At 48.3% G+C, this 19,801-nt stretch overlaps 1 protein-coding gene and 1 long non-coding RNA gene across 2 annotated transcripts in view; one reads left to right on the top strand and one right to left on the bottom strand.

Annotated features, from left to right (window-relative positions):
• Positions 1–19,801, bottom strand: part of SHISA4 (shisa family member 4) — a 44,141-nt gene that overhangs the window by 22,376 nt on the left and 1,964 nt on the right. The window lies entirely within an intron of this gene.
• Positions 8,455–19,589, top strand: LOC115650731. Its single transcript, XR_004000205.1, has 3 exons — positions 8,455–8,465; positions 18,185–18,188; positions 19,511–19,589. It is a non-coding gene; the product is annotated as an uncharacterized LOC115650731 (long non-coding RNA).

Genomic DNA, 19,801 nt, shown 5'->3' with positions numbered 1-19,801 from the left:
GCACATGGATCTGGTCTGAGCCCCTCTCCCTGATTCCCCTCCCCCAAGCAGATGTGGCCCAAGCCCCTTTCCCCCTCCCCACCCAGTCCCAAGCCACTCTCCCCTGTCCCCTTGGTTCTGAGCCCTTCTCCCTGGCCCAGGGCTGGCCTTCAAGAAAACAGCACTCCTCGCCCCTGTGGGCTCCCCAGACACCCCATCCCCCCTGCACCCCAACCCCTGCACTGGTTCCCTCTTTGCTCCTAACCCCTGCACCCACGTGGGGAAACTGACCTGAACACATGGAGCAGCTGGCATTGCTGCTTGCTCCCCCCTCAAATGCCACGCCTCCTCATGGACCCCTAGGGGGATGTGAGGGGTGGGGAGTGAGGAGCAACATTAGGGCTTCCTTCATCCAGGTCACTTACTCAACCTGGGCTGCATAAGAGGAGAGAAAAAAGCAGCAGCCCCTGATGCTCACCTCCCAGCATAGCCCAGGTGGAGGAAAGTGACCTGAATGAATGGAATTGGTGTTGCTCTTCACTCTCCCTCTCAACTCCCTAGAGAGGCACAAGAAAACTTTGGGGATGAGCTGTGTGTGTGTGTGTGTGTGTGTGTGTTTGTGTGTGTGTGTGTGCGTGTGTCACTGCTCACTCCCCAGCAGAGGAATATGGGGGAAGGAAGCCCAGAGAAATCTGGGCACCCCAGATGCAGCACTCTTCTGCCAGCTGGGAACAGTTTCTGACTCTACACCAGCAGTGCACCTGCTTGATTATGGCACCCTTGGGAAGTTGCTGGGGTGGCCTACCCTTAAGGCCAGTCCTGCCCCCATGTGCCCCCCCTTCCCCTCATGTGGACCTGGCTCGAGCCCCTCTCCTGAGCTCCTGCTCTGCACAGACCTGGCCCACTGCTCGCTCCCCTGTACCCCACCGCTTGCTCCCCAGCCTTTTTTCACAAAACTGGGCATTTGTCCCATTTGCTCTTGCCAACTGATGCTAGGTTGGTAAGAGCACACAGCACAAATGCCCAATTTTTTCAAAAAAGTCAGGACATCTATGGCAGGGTTAAAAAGGGGACTGTCCCAGGCAAAATGGGATGTATGGTCACTCTAGGCTGTAGTAAGAGCTGCCCGGGCAGCTGTGGGGAGCCCCAGGCCCTCTACCTGCCCTGGGTGAGGTGCTGGGATGCTAGAATCCCTGTCCCCCAGGGTGCGCCGCCCAGGGCAGGTGGAGGGTCCACGGCTCGCCACAGTGGCTCAGACTCCCTGGGCAGCTCTTACTACCAACCAGCTTTTGTCCAGGCCAGGAGGCAGAGCCATGGGGGAACAGGAGGAGCAGGGGCAGGGTCCCATGGCAGGGAGTTTGGCGGTTGGGCCCAAATGTTCTTTGTGCCCAGAGCGCACAGAATCTTAATCTGCCTCTGGCTGGCAAGAAGTCAGAATATATGATCATAACGGTTCCTTGTGGTCTTAACTTCTATGGCAGCCAGGTCAGCGACCACAGGAGCTGGACAGGCTCATCAGCTGAGATAAACAACTGCAAACCAACATGGGCATGAGGCACAGCAGAACACCACTAACATTTGTGCACTGAGTGTGGCTGCACTGCCTTGGGCTGAGATTGATTGATCCAGCCTCATGCTGCAACAAAAACAAACCCATAGGTGTTTCTGAGGCAGCTAGACCTTGGAATTTGAAGGAGCACCACAGGGAGATACAACATCAAGCAGTGTCACATACTGCCTAATACAATGTACAGTGAAGCCCATTCTGAATAGTCACTGGAGGGCCTGCTAGCTTTCTGGAGCACTGCAATAGGAGGCTGCAGAACAGTGTGGTGACTACAACAGAATCCTCACAAGGACCATGTTGCTGTACATACAGATGCCCACTGCATTTCAGCATGACATCTTCCCCTGCAGAAAACTGTATTCCTGTGCAGGTAGGGGTTACCATAAAGGCTGGGAAGTTCTTAGCTAAGAAGCCTACACCCAGCTTTACAGATTAAGTGTAACACCGACAGACCTCGGTCATCAGCAGGTGTGACCAAACCTGGGACCACTGGAGCTTAGTGTATGAGCCTCTACTGCATCAGCTAAAAGCCATATGGCTGTTAGCTAAGGCTGTAGAGCAAACTTATTGATCTCCCTCTAAGTGGTCTCGGTGCCACTAGGTGGGACAGAACCAGGGGCGGCTCCAGGCCCCAACACGCCAAGCGCGTGCTTGGGGGGCAAGCTGCAGGGGGTGCTCTGCCAGTGCCGCGAGAGCCCCAGGCAGGCTGCCTTCGGTGGTTTGCCTGCGGAGGGTCTGCTGGTCCCACGGCTTCAGTGGACCTCCTGCAGGCACGCCTGTGTGAGGTCCACCAAAGCCACAGGACCAGCAGACCCTCCACAGGCAAACTGCCGAAGGCAGCCTGCTTGGGGCAGCAAAAACCCTAGAGCCGCCCCTGGACAGAGCACCATACCCAGGAGGTGTGTGGGTTACATATTCAGCCAGGAAAAAGCATGTACATTTTAACACAATAAGCAGTGGAATTTGTTTGGATTTTTTTTCCAGAACTTTCCAAACAACTACCCTCACATGTGGCTCATACAGCACATTGTGGAGAGGAGAGCTAGCCCGAGACAATACAGCCCCAGAAGCACTTGCGTGGGAGACTATAAATCATTGCATACAGGATGCTGGAATTGAAATATCTGCTCAGCCATAATGACAAGAATAGCTGCACTCTAGCAAGCAAACAACAAATAATGGCAAAGCCTGAAGGGCTGCAAATGAGCCAGCACTGACTAATTGGCCTTGTTTTGGTACGCAACTCAGTGCAGCACGTTACTGAACCAGAGCATCTAAAACAGCAATATCTGAAAAGTAGCAGGGTTACCCAGAAGGCTAAAGGAGTCTGGTTTTTCTCCTGTCTCTACTGATGACCTACCATGGAAAGATAAGATTGTTTGTGCTCATTCCATTGTGTTGTTTTGCTTCCTTCTGCATTGAAAAATAACCTAAAAGGCATTTATATTTTCACTTTTTTCTGCTTGGATTTTTATTATTTTTAGGTTACAAATATCATCAATATCAAGTCTGCACTTCTCTGGTTATGCTGAAGATTTATGGGAGGTGTCAGAATCAGGGGCTATGCTGAGTCTTCTTTTATTCACTCTAAATTAAGGACTACTTGTGCCAGTAATACATTAATCTTTTTAGAAGGTCTCTTTCTATAAAGTCTATAATATATAACTAAACTATTGTATGTAAAGTAAATAACATTTTAAAAATGTTAAGAAGCTGCATTTAAAATGCAGAGCCCCCCAGACTGGTGACCAGGACCCGGGCAGTGTGAGTGCTACTGGAAATCAGCTCATGTGCTGCCTTTGGCACATGTGTCATAGGTTGCCTATCCCTGCACTAGAGGCAGATGTGGAAGTTGGAGTCCCAAGCAGCACCAACAGGCAGCACCTTGGTAAGGTTCCCAGCCTCTGAGGGTAGGAGGGGTCCCCTCCAGACATGACAAATCATGTGGCATGGTCCTTGTGCGTTTGGAAGAGCCATCACACCTACCCATTTAACTTCTAAATACACTTAGATGTTTATTGGTAAATGTCAATTTCACCCCGTACACACACCCTATGAACAAATATTTCCACAATAATAAAAGTACAGAAAGGCAAACTATGAAAATGCCACCTGAGATCTCAGTAGTCAAAATCCAGTGACTTAGACTGTAAATTACGATTGTTAAATATGGACTAATGAATGAATTGTAAAAACAGATAATTTGTTGGTTTAAGGATATTACTTTGTATATTTTGACATATAATGTTGACAATGTGTTTTAACAGTTATAAAACTTGAACTTTTTTGAATATCAACATCTCATCATTAAACATCTGCTGTCATTAATTATCTGACTTATAACTTCCTACAACTGTGAAAATTTAAATCTATACAGCTAAAAACATGCTTAAGCCAGATATTATCTATCAAAATTATTTAAAATCAAATTCTGCCAAGCCTACTTCTAAAACATCACTGTTTTGATACAAGTGCTCAGAGGTGCCCTGTTGTGTACAGAAAAGTACACAGTAGCAAGCTGGAAAGACCATGAATCCTAGCCCTAAGTCTCCCACTGACTGGTGGTAACATTCCTGTGCCTTTCACAATCCTTTGTACTAACTAAGGCCTTGTGCACCTACATAGGGCAAGTCACCCTTTTCCCCCAAACAAGCATCATTCCTGAAGGTGTCACACTAGCACTAATGGGGACAGGAAGGGGACTGAACCACAGAGCCTTGGCTGAGAAATCACCAGCATGAATCCAGCCCAACTCAGCAGAGATTATTCCCACCTAATGGTAGCCCCTATATGAGATGAGATTATCAGTTCCAGCTCCTACACCAGAATCTCTCCATTTTACTCTGCACTAAGGTCTTGTCCACACTTGACAAATGTGTTTGTTGGAAAACATGATAGCTAACACATTTTCAATCCTACTGAAGACAGGGCAAACTCTAATTTGAAGCTATTAAATAGTTTGAAACTACAAGGGGCAAAGCCTATGCTCAGATTTTGAAACATGTCAGTTATCACCTTTTTCAAAAAACGCTTTTTCCTCATGACAACAAGCCCTTATTGGCATACTCACTCAACGCCAAGAACTCATGGCTCATAAAGACTGAACTGCCTGCCCCTTACAGAAGAAGCCACCCAGACCAGGGCTGAGCCTGCTGGCAGGGCAGCACGTATTCATTTAAATGTATACTGTGTAATAACAGTTATTGCTCAGGCTTTGGTGTCCTTATAAGAAGGGCCGTACCGGGTCAGACCAAAGGTCCATCTAGCCCAGTATGTGTCTACCAACAGTGGCCAATGGCAGGTGCCCCCGAGGGAGTGAACCTAACAGGCAATGATCACATGATCAAGGGGGGAGGGATAGCTCAGTGGTTTGAGCATTGGCCTGCTAAACCCAGGCTTGTGAGTTCAATCCTGGAGGGGGCCATTTAGGGAACAGGGGTAAAAAAACAAAAACAAAAACAAACTACCTAGGGATTTGTCCTGCTTTGAGCAGGGGGTTGGACTAGATGATCTCCTGATAGTCCATCCATCTCCATTCTCTGACAAACAGAGGCTAGGGACACCATTACTTACCCATTCTTGCTAATAGCCATTTACAGACTTAACCACCATGAATTTATCCAGTTCTCCTTTAAACACTGTTATAGTCCTAGCCTTCACAACCTCCTCAGGCAAGGAGTTCCACAAGTTGACTGTGCGCTGCATGAAGAACTTCCTTTTATTTGTTTTAAACCTGCTGCCTATTAATTTCATTTGGTGACCCCTAGTTCTTGTATTATGGGAATAAGTAAATAACTTTTCCATATCCACTTTCTCCACATCACTCAAGATTTTATATACCTCTATCATATCCCCCCTTAGTCTCCTCTTTTCCAAGCTGAAGAGTCCTAGCCTCTTTAATCTTTCCTTATATGGGACCCTCTCCAAACCCCTAATCATTTTAATTGCCCTTTTCTGAACCTTTTCTAGTGCCAGTATATCTTTTTGGAGGTGAGGAGACCACATCTGTACACAGTATTCAAGATCTGGAAATCTATATACTATGTCCACTAGATCCCCCTTGTCCACATGTTTGTTGACCCCTTCAAAGAACTCTAATAAATTAGTAAGACACGACTTCCCTTTACAGAAACCATGTTGACTATTGCTCAACAGTTTATGTTTTGCTGTGTCTGACAATTTTATTCTTAACTATTGTTTCGACTAATTTGCCCGGTACTGACGTTAGACTTACCCATCTGTAATTGCCGGGATCACCTCTAAAGCCCTTTTTAAATATTGACATTACATTAGTTAACTTCCAGTCACTGGGTACCAAAGTCGATTTAAAGGACAGGTTACAAACCTTAGTTAATAGTTCCTCAACTTCACATTTGAGTTCTTTCAGAACTCTTGAGTGAATGCCATCTGGTCCCCGTGACTTGTTAATGTTGAGTTTATCAATTAATTCCAAAACCTCCTCTAGTGACACTTTAATCTGTGACAGTTCCTCAGATTTGTCACCTACAAAAGCTGGCTCAGGTTTGGGAATCTCCCTAACATCCTCAGCCATGAAGACTGAAGCAAAGAATCCACTGATTTTTTTTTAAAAATACACTAAAATAAACAGGCCTGTCTTTCCTTTCTAGGTAAGTTCAGACACACAGTGGCAAGAGAAATGTGACTGCAGTGAGTCGACTCCCAGAAACCCACCCCAGCCCGTTTGTTCATAAGCCTGAAGATAACATGGACTTTGCAGAGCACCATGAAGGCTGACAAACTTGGGCTGTGATGGGCTTCTGGGGGAAGAAGAGAGCGAGTCACAGAGGCCAAGGGCCCATTGCCCCCTCTCTCTTACACTGAAGGGCCTTCAGACCAGGCTGTGGTTGCCAGGTGTCCAGTTTTTAACCAGAACACCCGGAACACTGCAGAACCAGAACACTGCTGACTGGGTCGTTAAAAGTCCGGTCGGTGGCACAGCGGGACTAAGGCTCTGCGCGGCTCCCAGAACCAACAGCATGTCCTCCCTCCGGTTCCTAGGCATAGGGTAAGTCAGGGGGCTCCGTGTGCTGCCCCCACCCCAAGCACCAGCTCTGCAGCTCCTGCTGACAGGGCAGTGCGCAGAGCCGCCTGGCCGCACCTCTACGTAGGGCTGGAGTGGGGACATGCAGCTGCTTCTGAGAACCGCCTGAGGTAAGCGCCACCCAGAGCCTGCACCCCTGATCACCCACCCCCACACCCCAACCCCCTGCCCCAGCCATGATCCTTCTCCTACCCTCCAAACCCCTTGGTCCCAACCCAGAGCACCCTCCTGCACCCCAAACCCCACATCCCCAGCCCCACCACAGAGCCCGCACCACCAGCCTGAGCCCTCCCCACCCAAACCCCAGCCCTGATCCCCCTCCCACCCTCTGAACTCCTCGGTTGCAGCCCAGAGCACCCTCCTGCATCCTAAACCCCTTATCCCCAGCCAGAGCCTGCACACACAGCTGCACCCCAACCCCCTGCACCAGCCAGGAGCCCCCTCCCACACTCTGAACCCCTCAGCCCCAGCCCAGAGCCCCATCCTGCACTCAAAACCCCTCATCTCTGGCCCCACCCCAGAGCCCACGCCCCCAGCCAGAGCTCTCATGCCCTCCCACATTCCAACCCACTGTCTCAGCGTGAAGCCCCCTCCCACACAATGAACTCATTTCTGGCCCCCTGCAGAGCCCTCACTTCCTCCTATACCCCAGCCTCCTGAGCTAGCCCAGTGAAAATGAGCAAGTAAGTGAGGGTGGGGAGAGCAAGCAACAGAAGGAGGGGGGATGGAGTGGGTGGGGCCTCAGAGAATGGGCAGAGCAAGGGTGTTTAGTTTTTTGTGCGAGCAGAAAGTTGGCAACCCTAGATCAGGTGCCTCTGTGGGCCACAGCTACAGCAGTGAGACTTGAAGGGAAACATCTCTGTAAAGGCTTGTCTACATGGTGGGATTGATCAGTACAGCTGGGACGTTAAACCAGAAAGAGTTAAGCAACTCGCAGGCTAAATGACCCAAATTCTACCTTCAAAGACATATTAGGAAAGCATGTAAATGGTAATTAGGGCTATTCCTTATAAATAGCTAATAAAGCCATGTTAGATAGACTAGAGCAGTGGTTCTCAAACTGAGAGTCAGGACCCCAAAGGGGTTGCAACCCCATTTTAATGGGGTTGCCAGGGCTGGCTTAGACTTGCTGGGGCCCAGGGCTGAAGCCAAACCCCAAGTCCCACTGCCCAGCGCTGAAACCAAAACCCAAGGGCTTCAGTCCTGGGCAGCGGGGCTCAGATTACATGCCTCCTGCCTTGGGCTGAAGCCCTTGGGCTTTGACCACCCGACCTGGGCTGGTGGAGCTCAGATCATTAATAAAGATGTTGAACAAAACCAGCCCCAAGACTGACCTCCGGGGCACTCAACTTGATACCGGCTGCCAACTAGACATCAAGCTAGTCATCACTACCTGTTGAGCTGAACGATCTAGCCAGCTTTCTATCTATCTTATAGTCCATCCATCCATCACATACTTTTTTAACTTGCTGGCAAGAATACTGTGGTAGACTGTATCAAAAGCTTTGCTAAAGTCAAGATATATCACGTCCACCACTTTCTCCATATCGACAGAGCCAGTTATCTCATCATAGATGGCAATCAAATTGGTCAGGCATGACTTGCCCTTGATGAATCCATGTAGTGTAATTACTGGTGATGTTTAGGAAATAGGAGGTCTACTTCAAAGCCACAATGATTCACCTATTATTCACCTGCTGTCAAGAGGCTGCTAGAGAACTATAAAAATAACTCTTGGGCCCTGATCCTGTATCTCAGATCTGCTTAAGCTTCATCAGGGGAAGTCTGAATCGCAAGACTGAGGTCCCCAGCTCTAGTCTGAGTCACCGTGATATTGGACATTGGACTATAACCTATGTAATTTAATCTGAAATTTTTTTGCAACCCTAAAGCTTACCATCTCTCTCCTATGAAACTGACATAAGTACTTAATTCATATCTGTATGTGTAATGATCTTTGAATCAATATTCTCGCTCTCTTTTCCTTTTAAATAAATCTTAGCTTAGTTAATAAAAATATGCTATAAGTGAATCTTTGGGTAAGTTCTGAAATATTCACTGACCTGGTGAGTAATGTGTCATAGAATATCAGGGTTGGAAGGGACCTCAGGAGGTCATCTAGTCCAACCCCCTCCTCAAAGCAGGACCAACACCAACTAAACCATCCCAGCCAGGGCTTTGTCAAGCTGGGCCTTAAAAACCTCTAAGGAAGGAGATTCCACCACCTTCGTAGGTAACCCAGTCCATTGCTTCACTATCCTCTTAGGGAAATAGTGTTTCCTAATATCAAACCTAGACCTCCCCCACGGCAACTTGAGACCATTGCTTCTTGTTCTGTCATCTGGTACCACTGAGAACAGTCTAGATCCATCCTCTTCGGAACCCCCTTTCAAGTAGTTGAAAGCAGCTATCAAATCCCCCCTCAGTCCTCTCTTCTGCAGACTAAATCATCCCAGTTCCCTCAGCCTCTCCTCATAAATCATGTGCTCCAGCCCCCTAATCATTTTTGTTGCCCTCCACTGGACTCTTTCCAATTTTTCCACATCCTTCTTGTAGTGTGGTACCCAAAACTGTACTCCAGAGGAGGCCTCACCAATGCCGAATAGAGGGGAATGATCACGTCCCTCGATCTGCTGTCAGTGCTTCTACTAATGTAGCCCAAAATGCCGTTAGGCTTTTTGGCAACAAGGGCACACTGCTGACTTATATTCAACTTCTCGTCCACTGTAACCCCTAGGTCCTTTTCTGAAGAACTGCTACCTAGCCACTCAGTCCCTAGTCTATAGCAGTGTATGGGTTCTTTCTGTCCTGGGTGCAGGACTCTGCACTTGTCCTTGTTAAACCTCATCAGGTTCCTTTTGGCCAAATTCTCTAATTTGTCTAGGTCCCTCTGTATCCTATCCCTACCCTCCAGTGTATCTACCACTCCTCCCAGTTTAGTGTCCGACCCTTTGGGATTGGTAGAACTTTTCATATGATGAACAAGATTTTCAATAACCCTCATCATATCTGCCTTGGCTGTCTGACTGTCACAGTTTAAGGGAACTGTGGCTTTTGGCTTCAGGGTAACCAGGGAGGTATTGCAGAAGCTGTTTTGTTGCTGGACTGGTGAATCTAATTATTAGAAATAACCTTCAGTGTTGGGGGTCGTCTGCCCCATTTTTCGCAGTTTGCCCTGAGTGAGCAATCTCAGTGTGGCCCTCCCTGGGACCCTGGTCACAATAACTATAGCAGAATAATTATATCCTATAGTTATGTTGGTACAATTCCATGTATGGTTGCTTCCTTCTGGAATTAAAGTGATTTTATTCTGGAATAATTGTTCCACTTTGGATCTCTATCTGCCAACCCCTCCTCTTGCAGAGAGATTGCAAGAGAAGCCACAGGATTGAGACCAGACATCTAGCCTCTGGCTTAGACCTTCTCATATGTTTCCTGTGACCTTGTCTGCCACTGCCCACTACCACATGGATTGAGGGTCCTGCTTCCCTCTCAGCCAAGCCCCCACATCACAGACCTCTACTTCTCCACTCTGCGGTGGTCATCGAAGGTGAACAGCTGGGCACCCAAGCAGGAGCCTCTAGTGGGAGCTATAAAGTCTGCTGGAGAAAAACTTAGTTTTTATTTTTTGGTTGGGTATAGCAAACAATTCTCATTCTCAAACAAACATATCCCTCTGCAGAGCCCACTCCCCATCCCTCAAGGGCACACAAAGACCCCATTATATATGTTCCCCCTAGAATGGCCAGGCAACCCCTATCTACGGTTGGGTCTCCTACACATGCAAGGCAGGGTCTGTGACCACCAATTCCCTCTCACAGAGGCATGGGAGTAGAGATGCCATATACTCACATCTTCTAGGTGCACTGAACCCCACCAAACATACCACACAGCCTCCTCCCCGCACTCCTCCATCACCCAGCACTTCAAAACCCAGTCTGTCACCAGGGAAAAGCAGGGCACACAAATACCGTATCCAGTTCTGCCGGTAATACTGTATCCAGCAGTACTGTATCCTTCTCTGGAGGGGGACAGAGAGAGGTACCCACCCACCTGCTACATCTCTCAGCCATCTCAGTGTGGAGAAGACTTTGTACTCAGGTAAGCAAAGCATCAAGCACCAGCTGAAAGACAACAGGCCACGACCAAGTAAACCCTGCACAGGCTCAACACCCAAACACCACAGATGAGTCTTGGCCTGTCTGTGTGGGAGGGTCCGTAATAGGGGTTTTCTCCTCCCATAAATGGCACTGCTGCTGCTGTGGGGTCAGGCTGGAAGCCCTGCTGTGAAGGTGACTCCCAGGTCTCTGCCTGACTGGGTGGGGAGGTTGGGAGTTCGCCCTGCTGCTGTCCTGTAGATAAACAGAGGGGTTTGTCCCCAGGGCAGTTACCAGCACTATATCTATACTGTTGTCAAAACTGAAGTGGAAGATAGGCAAAATAATGTGCAAAAATGCTAGTTAGATAACTATATAATGCACCTGACATGGCACATCTGGCACAACAGCGGGCAGTTTCGCTTATTAGGGCACTACTATGGCCCATCCCACTCACTTTCCCCAATCTCAGTCTCTGCTTACTAGTATAAGTCTGCTTACAGACATCGGGAATCATAACACTCAAAAACCAGTAGAACACTTTAACCTGTCTGGTCATTCAATGACAGACCTGCAGGTGGCAATTTTGCAATAGAAAAGCTTCAAAACAGACTCCAACGAGAAACTGTTGAACTGGTACAAACATTGAACCTATCTCCCCTTGTAAGCATTCTCACACTTCTTATCAAACTGTCTGTACTGGGCTATCTTGATTATCACTTCAAAAATTTTTTTCCTCTTACTTAATTGGCCTCTCACAGTTGGTAAGACAACTCCCACCTTTGCATGGTGTGTGTGTGTGTGTGTGTGTGTGTGTGTGTCCTCAATATATGTTCCATTCCATGCATCCGAAGAAGTGGGCTGTAGCCCACAAAAGCTTATGCTCAAATAAATGAGTTAGTCTCTAAGGTGCTACAAGTAGTCCTGTTCTTTTTCTGGATACAGACTAACACGGCTGCTACTCTGAAACCAGCTTACTAGTATGAGTTCCCAGACTTGCATCAGCTCCACGGAGACTGTCTCTAAGGAGGATTCCTAGCCAATCGCTAACCACAACCAGCACTTCCTAGTTTTTAACAGCAGGGAGGTCTTGCACATTCAAGCCAATACAACCGTTCCTTCAATCTGAAGCCAAGGGATAGATGCTGTGTGCTCTTCCCAACAACTTTTTCCATTGCAGTATCCTGTGCTTCCCATAATTTATTCATCCCACACACATTGCTTTGTCACATTTGCAAAATAACTGAGAGTTTCTTACAGCACTAGCATTAACATCTTATAACACTGAGCACAGGTGACACAGAACCGTTAAGTGAGGTGATATTTTTGCTACAGGAAAAGACTACTGAGCAAGGTTCTTCATTCATTAGAAGAAAGAATCTTCTTGTCTGCTATCCAGAAAGATCTGCAGGGACAAAACTTCCCCCAAATCTAGACTACAGAGTCCTCTGGAATCAGTAGCTGGAAACACAATAAAAAACAGTATCACAGTGCAATCATTTGGATCTCAGACCCTGGGAAAGAGGCAGTCTGATTCAGTAACTAGAACACAGCTGTGGGAGTCAGGAGATATGGGTTATAGTCTCTGCCACTTAAGTTGAGCAAATCTTGTGTCCTCTGTGCTTCTGTTTCCTGATCTGTAAAATGGAGATAATGAAACATAACTGCCTCCTGGAGGTTGTAAATCATAACCAATATTTGTTAAATGCTTTGAGCTGCTTGGCTGCAAGCTGTTGAGTATCACTATTATGGAAAATATAATAGCGTACATATGAAGATCAAGGCCCGGTTTTGAGAAAGTTTGGTGCCCATGCACACACCTATGCGCACATGTTTAAAACACTGACTCCGGCCTACATGGGTGATGGTCTAGATTCCAAAACCTGCATGTGCATGGGGTATGTACACACTCAAAAGACCCAAGATCTTTGGTTTGGGACCCAAGATTTTCAAACATTCAGAACTCTGTTTCTCTTGAAAGCAAAGATTCTCAAACTTAGTGAAGTCGTTTGGACCCCCCCCAAAAGCTGTTTTTAGCTATCCAAGTGCAAAACCATACCTGAACAAATTTTTAAATGCACAAAAAGGTTGTTTTTACTCACACAATTCAGAAAGGGACAAACTAATTTCATTGCAATTTCTCAACATTATTCATATCTGGTATGAAAATTCTCACCTCAAAGGAAATGGATGAGACTTTTAAGCAAAAAAAAACAAAAAACCAGCCACATAGATATGTAGAACAGCATAGCAATTTCAAACATATTCTGGTTGTTTCAATACTACGACCATATACTAGAGTAGTGGTCTCCAACCTTTTTATGCCCAAGATCACTTTTTGAATTTAAGGGCAACCCAAGATCTACCCCGCCCCTTCCCCAAAGAGCCACCCATTCCATTCCCCTCCCCCCGTCACTTGCTCACCCCTATGCTCACTCACTTGCACTGGGCTGGAGCAGGGGGTTGGGAGGGAGTGCGGACTCTTGGCTGGGGCAGAGGGGTTCACAGTGTGGAAGGGGGCTCTGGGCTGAGCCTGGGGCAGGGAGTTGGGGTGCAGGAGGAGTTATGGGGTGCTGGCTCTGAGAGGGGGTAAGGGCTGGGGCAGGGGGTTGGGGTGCAAGAGGGGTTATGAGATGTTAGCTCTGGAAGGGGCGTCAGGGCTGGGGCAGAGGCTTCGGCTGCAGGAGGGGATGAGGGTGCAAGCTCTGGGAGGGTGTTTGCGTGGCTCCAGGCTGGGGCAGAGTGTTGGGGTGCAGGAGGGGGTGCGGGGTGCTGACTCTGGGAGGGGGGGCAGGGCTTGGGCAGGGTGTTGGGGTGCAGGAAGGGTATAGGGTGCGGGCTCCCACTGGGCGGCACTTACCTCAGTCAGTGGCGCAGCGAGGCTAAAGTAGGCTCCCTGCCTGCTGCAGGCCACACTGCTCCCAGGGGCCAACGCGCCCCTGCAGCCCTGGGTGGGGCTGGGGCAGGGAGCCCGTGGCGCTGTGCACTACCCCTCTCTGCAGGCACTGCCCCAAAGCCCCTATTGGCCACAGTTTCCTGTTCCTGGCCAATGGGAGATGCGGGGGTGGTGCTTTCAGGCAGGAGTGCATGTGGAGACCCCTGCCCCCAACACAGGGGGTGGGGCCATGCTAGCCACTTCTGAGAGTGGCGTGGGGCCCTGGCAGGCAGGGAACCTGCCTTAGTGGCAGGCAGCCCTACTGCGCCACTGCAGCCGAAGATCATGATTGACCGGAAGAGTCCCCAGGATCAACCAGTCAATCACGATCAACAGATTGGTGACCACTGTACCAGAGAAAACTAGATTCTGAAACCGGGGACTGTACTCCCTTATTTTTTGTTAAGCACTAATGTTTAGGGTAGGAGTCAGCAACCTATGGGACTCATGCCAAAGGTGGCATGCAAGCTGATTTACTGTGACATGCTGCTGCTGGCCTGGGGTCCCAGCCACCAGCCCCACTCAGCCTGCTGCCGGCCTGGATGGACAGGACCCGAGGCTGGCACCGGGCTGAGCGGAGCCAGCGGCCTGGACCCCCAGCTGGCAGGGGCCGGCAGACAGAACCCCAGACCAGCAGCAGGCTGAGTGGCTCAGCCCACTGCCAGCCTGGGGTCCCGGCTGCCAGCCCCGCTCAGTCCGCTGCCAGTCTGGGGTTCCATCCACTGGCCCCTGTAAATGTAAAATGTATTACTGGCACGTGAAATCTTAAATTACCGCGAATAAATGAAGACTTGGCACAACACTTCTGAAAGGCTGCTGACCCCTGGTTTAGGGTGATCACATATCCAGAATTCTTCCCCTTTAACAAACCAGGTCCTGGTGTCTGCTCAGATTATAGGAATATAGACTGGGAAGGGATCTCCTGGGTCATCTAGTCCAGTCCCTGCTCTTGCTGGCAACCCCAACACATAATCCCCTTCATGAATTTATCAGGCTCCAATTTAAAATGAGTTAGGTTGTTTGCCCCCCACACTGCTCCTAGTGGGAGGCAGTTCTAGATCATCCCATCCCTCCTCTTATGGTAGAAACTTTCTTCACATTTCCAGTCTTCATTTACTCATGGCCAGTCTATCCCCATTTCTTCTTGTGCCAACACTGTCCTTTAGCTTCAATAGCTCTTCACCCACCTTGGTGTTTGCCCTCCCCCGCCCCCTGTGATGTATTTATAGAGAACAACCAGATCCCCTCTCAGCCTGTGTTGTGCTAGACCAGTGGTTCTCAAACTTTTGTTCTGGTGACCCCTTTCACATAGCTAGGGTGACCAGATGTCCAGATTTTATAGGGACAGTCCCGATTTTGGGGGCTTTTTCTTATAGAGGCACCTATTACCCCCCATCCCAGTTTTTTACACTTGCTATCTGGTTACCCTACAAATAGCAAGCCTCTGCGTGTGACCGACCCCCTGTAGTGGGGCAGCTGCCCCACTCCTGAGGAACAGGGGTTAAAAGCAGCCCTGGAGAGGGCTGCAGCTGTGAAGAAAGCCTCAGCTGATTGGGGAACAAGCCACAGATGTGGCCATGCCCCAATCAGGGCCCAGCTGGCCCTTATAAGAGGTGAGTGGGCCAGAAGCACACAGAGTCTCTCTCTGGCAGTAGAGAGAGATGGGCCTGGCTGCTTGGGAGGGGAGTGCAGCGCAGCATCTAGAGTGGAGTAGGGCTGGGGGAAGGCTAGAGGAGCTGGGAAGCTCCAGCCTGGAAAACCCCCAGGCTGCAGGCCTTTGATGAAAGGCCAGGAAGGGTACTGGGGTTGCAGAGGTGCAGCCCAGGATAGACCAAAGCAGCAGGTCCAAACACCCCTTGCCAATGATGAGTGGCCTTTACAGACTGCAGTCTGCCCCAATGAATGGGGGCTAGATGGTGACTGGCAGTAGCTACTGAGGAGAGGTGGAGGTTGGGGGTTCCTTGGGGAGGGAACACTGAGATTTGCTGGGTACTGCCAGGGGGAAGCACCCAATGGAAAGGGGAACTGGGGTCTGAGAGGGACATGGGGGGCCAGTGGCAAGCAGGACATCAGCTAGTAGAGGGTGCTCTGAAGCTGGAAAAGCTAATTCCTGGACAACCAACAGGAGGTGCCGTGCTGGTGAGTTGCCCTGTTACACCCCCCTTATAAATTAAAAGCACTTTTTAATATAGTTAACACTATTATAAGTGCTAGAGGCAAAGTGGGGTTTGGGGTGGAGGCTGACAGCTTACTACCCCCCATGTAATAACCTTGTGACCCCCTGAGGGGTCCCAACCCCCAGTTTCAGAATCCCTGTGCTAGATTAAACAAGCCAAGCTCATCCAGCCTCCTCTCTTAAAATAGGCCTTCCATTACCCTGATCATCCTCATAGCTCTTTTCTGTACCTGTTCCACTTTAAATTCATCTTTCTTGAACATGGGTGATCAGAATTGCACACAGTATTCCAAATGAAGTCTTACCAGGGCTTTCTACAATGGCATTAATACTTCTGTCTCTTCTGGAAATTCCTTACCTTATACATCCTAGGATAGCATTTGCCTTTTTCATGGTAGCATCATATTTGTGGCTCATAGTCATCCTGTGATCAATTAATACACCCAGGTCTCTCTCCTCCTCTGTCATATCCAACTGATGAGGCCCCAGCTTACAGCAGAAATTCTTATTAGTCCCTAAGTGCATAACCCTGCGCTTTCTACTATTGACTTTCACCCCATTTCTATTGCACCAGTCCTCTAAGTCATCTAATTCTTCCTGTACAATATTCCAATCCTCCTCTGTGTTGGTGATGCCTCCCAACTTTGTGTCACCAGCAAATTTCATTAGCTCATGTCCTCTTTTTGTGCCAAGATCATTAATTAAACTATTAAATAAGATCTGTCCTAACTCCCTGAGGACCTCCACTAGTAATTTCGCTGTGCCCTGATAGTTCTTCCCTTTAGCCAGTTCCTTACCCACCTTACAATGCTTGTACTACGCCCCATACTCTCCATCTTAACTAATGATTTCCCATATTGAACATTTGATATAGTACTACTTAGGGTCCCAATAGATCAGATCCATTGCATTTCCCTTGGCTAAGAAATTAGTTATCTTATCAAAGAAAGATAGCAAGCTAGTATGGCATGATCTACCTTTGGTAAACCCATGTTGTATTTTATTCCATTTTGCATTTACCTCTATGTCTATCTTTTTTTTTCTTCAGAATTTGTTCTAAAGCCTTGCATGCTATTTAGGTCAGACTAATGGGCCTATAGTTTTCTGGATTACTTTTTTCTCCTCTTTCTTAAATACACATATACAACATTTGCTATTCTCCAACCATATAGTACTACTCCTGATTTGATCACTTATTATAAATCCTTGCCACTGGACTTGCTCTTTTATGTGTCAGTTCTTTCTGTATTCTGGTCTGGAGATCCTCCCAACTTGAATGTATTAAACTGTTTTCTTTCCACCATGGATTTGGTAGTTTCCATTTCTATATACTCATTCCCATCAGCCATCCTGCCTTTGCCCCCATGTTTAGAACCCTGTGCAGATACACGCTCCTGTCCAGGAGTGTGCAAGCTGATTGCACACACTAGTCACTAGTGTGACCAGGGATAGTTGCCGGGGAGCTGGTGCCCACCCCAGTGGGCAGGGTTGGTGGCGGTACAGCCACATCAGAGGAGCTGCCTGGGCTGGGCATTGGCTTTTGTGAGCAACGGCCCAACGTGCTGCTGCTTTTGCCACTGCAGTTCGTGGTCCTGCTGGTCTTGCTCGTTGTCACTAGAGTCCTGCAAATCCACGGATATCTGCTTTATATCCATTGATATAAATTGTGTATCTGCACAGGGCTCTACTACACATGTTCTACATCACCATTATTATTGACAACTGAGGAAAATTATTCATTTAGTTTTGGAGCTGCACCTAGATTATCCTTGCACTCTACCTCATCCTCACTGCATAGCAGACTCACTTCTTTTCCTATTCTATTTTATTTCTATGGCTAAAGAACCTTTTTACTATTTATTTTATTTTCCTTCTAATTCAGCTTCATTTTCAGCAACTCTTTATCCCTACACTCTCTGATATCCAAAACAGAGCTTTCTTTGCTGATCAATCCCTCTTTCCATTCTTTGTAGGCCTCTGCTTACTCCTGATATCCTTCTTGAAGTGTTTATTCATCCAGTTACATCTAGAGCCCTTTCCTACAAATTTTATGCCCTTGTTTGGGATGCAAATTCCAGATGGAATTTCTTTAAGTCAAAGGTAGAAAAAGGTAAGTCTCCTCCACATTGAAGTCCCTGAGCTCTTCAGTCCAGTTGATTTCACTAACTAGTTCCCTTAATTTATCAAATTCTTCCCTTTTGCAATTGAAAACCTTAGTTATGACCTGATTTTGATTATCCTTCCCTCCATTTGATTTAAACTGAATCAACGTGTGATCACTCGATCCAGCATTCTTTTCTACAACCAGCTCTTCTATACTGTCCTTACTACTTACACCAAAACCAAGTCTAAAATAGCATCCTCTCAGGTTGGTTCAGTGACTACTTGGTGAAGAAATCTGTTAGCTATCTCATCCAGAAATAAGTGGGTCCTACCACCTTTATTTCCCCCTAAACAACACATACCTTCAACACTTGTCTTCCAGCTAATAGTTAGTCCACCTTGTTTGTGTTATCCCTATAATGCCCTTCACCAAGAGGTCTCATTCCTCCATTTTGTTGCCAAGGCCATAGGTGCCAACTCTGTGGCTCCTCCAGGGCTGCAGCATCCATGGGGAAAAATTGGTGGGTACTGAGTACACACCAGCAGCTCCGTGCCTCTCCCAGCTCTGTTACACCTCCTCACCTGAGCACACTGTGAGCCTGCTTTTTCCTCCCAGCGCTTGCACCACAAAACAGTTGTTTCGTGTGGCTGGGAGGGAGGAGGAAGGAAACACAGTGCACTTGGGGAAGAGGCAGAGCTGGGGCAGGGATTTGGGGAAGGGGTTGAAATGGGGGTGGGGAAAGGATGGAGTCAGCATGGGGTATGGGGGTGCAAACACCCACCAGTGCCAGGGAAAGTTGGTGCCTATGGCTGAGGCTTCTTGTATTAGCATAAAAGCATCTCAATTGTTTTCTCTCTGACCTCATTCAATTTCTTAGCAGGATTTGGCATAGGCATATGGACAGCAAAAAGGACTATCTTCTGGTGTTCATTTATCCGTTACTATATTCTCACTTACCTGATTTTCCTATTCCTGTATATTAAAACCATGGATGAAGATTAAACGAGTCTCTCCTAACTTCTAGCAATGAAACCAATACAAGAGGAAGAGATTGGAAGAATGCAGAATAAGAGAGGTAGAAAGACGGAAAGCAGAGCAACTCAAAGCATCAGTTAGGGTCTTGCAATAGAACTTTAAGCCAATCACAAATATGAGATGTGTTAAAGCTGGCCAATACATGCAGACACAAAGAGTGAGCAGCATGACACTGCTAGTGTAACCCACACACCTCCTGGCCAATCCGAGGGCGGAAATGGTGCTGTGGGTGGGGGTAGCACGCAGAGCCCCATGGCCCCCTTCCTAGGAGCCAGACCTGCTGCTGGCTGCTTCTGGGGCACAGCGCAGTATCGGAACAAGCGGGGACTAGCCTGCCTTAGTCAGGCAGCATTGCCAAGCGGACTTTTAACAGCCGGGTCAGTGGTGCTGACCAGAGCCACCACGACCCAGTACTTTACATTCTGTGACCCAGTACTGGGTCATGACCTGCAGTTTGAAAACCACTGCTCTAGTGGAACTGAGACCACTTAGAGATTAATGAGTCTGCTACCTTAACTAAAAGCCATGTGGCTTTTAGCTAATGCAGCAGAGCAGGGGTGGGCAAACTTTTTGGCCCAAGGGCCACATCTGGGTATGGAAGTTGGATGGTGGGCATGAATGCTCACCAAACTGGGGGTTGAAAGGTGTGGAGGAGTGAGGGCTAGGGCTAGGGCTGGGGCTGCGGGCCCTGGGGTGGGGCTGGAGATGAGGGGTTGGAGGTGCAGGAGAGTGCTCTGGGATGGGCTCGGGGTTTGGAGGGCAGGAGGATCGGGGCTGGGGCAAGAGCCTGGGGGGATGGCTCACGGGTGCAAGCGCCAGGTGGTGCTTAACTCAAGGTGCTCGCAG

This window comes from Gopherus evgoodei, chromosome 4, assembly GCF_007399415.2.
Source record: "Gopherus evgoodei ecotype Sinaloan lineage chromosome 4, rGopEvg1_v1.p, whole genome shotgun sequence".
NCBI classification, from domain to species: Eukaryota; Metazoa; Chordata; order Testudines; family Testudinidae; genus Gopherus; species Gopherus evgoodei.
The sequence above is the reverse complement of the archived record's forward strand: the minus strand, read 5'-3'. Positions and strand labels throughout refer to the sequence as shown.